The sequence below is a fragment of the Arachis hypogaea genome, chromosome 15, assembly GCF_003086295.3.
Source record: "Arachis hypogaea cultivar Tifrunner chromosome 15, arahy.Tifrunner.gnm2.J5K5, whole genome shotgun sequence".
Lineage (NCBI taxonomy): Eukaryota > Viridiplantae > Streptophyta > Magnoliopsida > Fabales > Fabaceae > Arachis > Arachis hypogaea.
In genome coordinates this window covers 148,562,753-148,566,644 of record NC_092050.1, presented here as the reverse complement: position 1 = coordinate 148,566,644, position 3,892 = coordinate 148,562,753, and positions in this window count along the sequence as shown.

The following is a 3,892-nucleotide window of genomic DNA, read 5'->3' as shown; positions in this document are numbered from 1 at the left end:
AATAAATAATAATAATATTATTATTATTATTATTATTATTTATTATTATTATTATCTTTTTTAAGATATCTCATTATAATAGAAATTATTTAAAAATTTTAATAGATTTTAAATTCAAAATATTATAAAATTTAATTTAATTATTTTAAAAAAAAATAATTTTTTTAAATAAAATTATTAACAAATATAATAAATCGTAAATCATTCATCGTTTGATTTTTAAAATCTGGGATCTTACAGAAATTCTAATCCAATAATCATACAAAGTATTTGACATTATTATGTTCTCTCTCACCCAATGACTTAGACTCCCCTCTCTTCTCTTCTCTTAGTCTTAGAGCTCTCTGTTGATCGAAAAATATTTTCGATTAAGACAAGTTAGTTCGAAGTAGTAAAGAGGTCGAAGATATAAGTAGTTCTTGAAAAGATGCACGTGCAAGCCCGCATTGGCTGGAGGTACTCGATGCGGATTCGATTTCGAAATATTTTATCGAATCAAACAGGTCAAACCAGTCAGGTATTCGAAAGAAGTAATCGAATGAATTATTTCGAAGAGAAGATCGAGCGGTTATGTGAGTAGGGAAGTTGAAGACATTCATCATGTGGAGAATTTATGAGTAACCGTTTAATTAGCCAATGATCGGGAACGGTTACCAAGGAGTGCGCATTCAAGGTTGTGTTTTTGTAATTAACTGTCAGTTACAAAAGTGGATTATAAATACTAGAAAGTTTTAGGGAATAGAGGTCGGAACTTTAACTCAGAAAATACTCAAGCACACTCACATGCCAGAGAATTCCTGAGTCTGCGATCGAGTTATTTTTCAGTAGGGTTCCTTCCATGTTTTACTCTTTCAATTTATTTTCTTGTAAACTTTATTTTTCAAGCAAGTTTATCTTCCAAGTACCATTTAATTTCAATGTCCAATTTATATTTCTGCACTTTTAATTTCATGTCAAAGTCCTTTGACTCACTCAAAGGCACTTTATTGCTTTCTTTTATTTTCAACGCAAATCTTTCAATTTCAATCAATTTACCTTTCGAAATTGTATGTTTTAAACTTCTTTATCCTTTTACAAACCTTTATTTATTTGTCATCTCGATACACATCTAATCGAAGATACTTTGATGCACTTTTAGAAAACTGGTACCTGCACAGAGGAGTAGGTTTCGCTCCTAGACCACTAGATATCGAACCACCATCGATTTGCTAAAAATCGACAAAAATAATTGGCACGTCCAGTGGGACAGTTTTTAAAATTGAAGTGTGTCAAAAAGTTGTTATATCATTCGGTGTATGCGATTGAGAAGTGGGAAAATCATTCACATGGTTGATGAAGTGTCGAATGTGAATGGTGGTTCTTCCACCAATGATAGCATACCAGTAATTGTACAACAAGCAGACATGACGTCACGTTCGGAAAGTACAATTGGAAGTGAAAACATAGCAGTTACAACCGCGCAAACTAGGAATGTTGGACGCAATATTCGTCCACATAGTACTCTACCACCAACCCAGCCTCCATTAACTGCTGGTTGGCCTCCTTATGGTCTTCCTCCAGGTTATGTTCCACCAGTGGGTAATTTTGTGCCTCCCATTCGATTTGGGAGTGTAAATGGAGGAAATAATTCCCAAAATCCACAACAACATTCCGAGTACTCTCGTGATTATAATGTGGGCTCTACTTCGAATGCTGCTAATTCGATGGCAGTATATCGATAGCAAGTAGAAGAAAATCATAATGACTTGGTCAATTTGCTGACTCAACAGATGACCACAATTCTAAATCCTATGATGGCTGATCACGAATCAAAATTCGAACGTCTTGCTAGACAAGTCAAGCGAATCGCTTGAATCGTAGATTATGAGGAAGGTGAAAGGCATAATGCCAGGAGAAATAATGAAGGATTCAAAAATATATTTTAAAACGAAAAATAATGCTTTTGATCGAGAAAATCCTCATGTAATTCCTCGAGGTCAAAATGCTGATGACTTTCTAGCCAGATTACGTGCTAATCATGGCGGTGAACGTTATCAAGTCACCAGAATTGTAGAAGAAGTGCTCAATCGAGTTGGTTTGAATGTCAGTTTCATGAATCGACCTCACTTTGTGTCTGCTTTTCTTCAAGTTGTTCAAATGGCCGAAGTGCCAGGGGGTGAAAAATCTAAAAATAATCACAAAGTTTATAGGGGAACTTGGAGAGTCAACCACTGAACATGTTACTCGATATTTGGTCGAGATTGGAAATTTAGCCAATGATAAAAATTTGAAAATGAAGTTTTTTCCTTCTTCATTAACGAAGAATGTATTTACTTGGTTTTCGAATCTTAGAACAAATTCGATAACGACATGGAATCATTTAGAAATTGCTTTTCATGCTCAATTCTATCAAGGGGAAATGAATGTGGCAGTTACTGATCTAGTGCCTCTGAAACGTGAAGATGGTGAAACCATCGACGATTATATGATACGTTTCAAGACCGCTAGGAGTAGGCACTATGTTTCATTGCCTGAGAGTGAAGTGGTGAAAATAGCAACTATGGGGCTAGGATTTTATATGCGTAGAAAGTTGCTTAATGTACATATCCCTGATTTAGCCCATTTGGCCGAAAAGGTTTGCCAGACTGAACTTATGAAGAAAGAGAAAGAGAAATATAGGAGTGAGCAACGATCAAAGAGTAAACATTTCATTCGAAAAGAAAAAGTTGCTTATGTGACTATGAAGTCCTTAGAAGAGGAACTCAATTTCGAGACAGAGGTCGATTTGGCCGAACTTAAGAAGGCCCCCATATGTCTGTTCCTTACTTAAAAAGCTTCCTAGTAATGAAAAGTCGAATGATTCAAAACTAAAAAGTGGAAAGAAATACAGTTTTGATATTTCGAAATCTAATCAGATTTTCGATGTGTTGCTTAAAGATAAATAGTTAATTCCGCCTGAGGGCAGAACTTTACTTTCGGTGAAAGATTTGAAAGAAAAACCTTATTATAAATTTCACCAAGCAACAAGTCATTCGACTAACAGTTGTGTTCGTTTCAGGGACTTAATTCAGGAAGCAATAATGGAGGGACGGTTGAAATTTGATGATGGAAAGAAAGAAATGAAGGTTGATGTTGATCCCTTTGATGCTGGGGCTAGTTTCGTCGAACCATGTTTCGAGGTGAACATGGTAGGAATGTCTTATGATTTTGATGTGGCTCTTGATGATTTCGAGTTATAAGTTCTATCGGTGTATCCCCGTGCGGGAGATGGTTTGTTGGACTTTCTGGTGCAGCAAAAGATTGAAGACTGGGACATATCTCTGTGTCCACGGTGTAATGCCGTTTTTGATGCTGAAGTAGCGGCAATTTTTGAAAAAGAGAGAATGAAGAAAGAATTAGCTCATAGAGAAGAACAGGTACGCCAGAGGCAACCGATTCAGCGTGTCGAAGGTTAAACCTCTAAGGCCTCTCAGCAAAATATGGTTACACCTTTGAGCCGATCTCAGGCTATAGGTGTCCAATGGATTCAGAACTGTCAAGAGTTCCAGAAGCGGGATGCCCTTTATCGACACAATCCACAATGGGGACATCGAGGACCTCCTCGAAACCAATATTCCCATTTTCGTGGTAGAGCTAGAGGTTACTCGAGAGGTCGAGGGGGAAGGAGAAATTTCAATCAAGATAAAAAGTCCCAGGCAGAAGTAAGCAAGGGGGCAACCCCTTCTGGGCATTCCTGAATCGTCTTTCCTTCTGATGGAGAGACTTGTCCAAAGAGAATTCCATTTCCTACAAAGATGGAAAAGGGCAAAGGAATAGCCCAATCATCTGGAGTCGACAAAGGTAAAGAAGTTGATGTCGACAAAGAGTACTTTGAAGAAAGGGATGATGATATGATTGAAACAATTTCGATCAT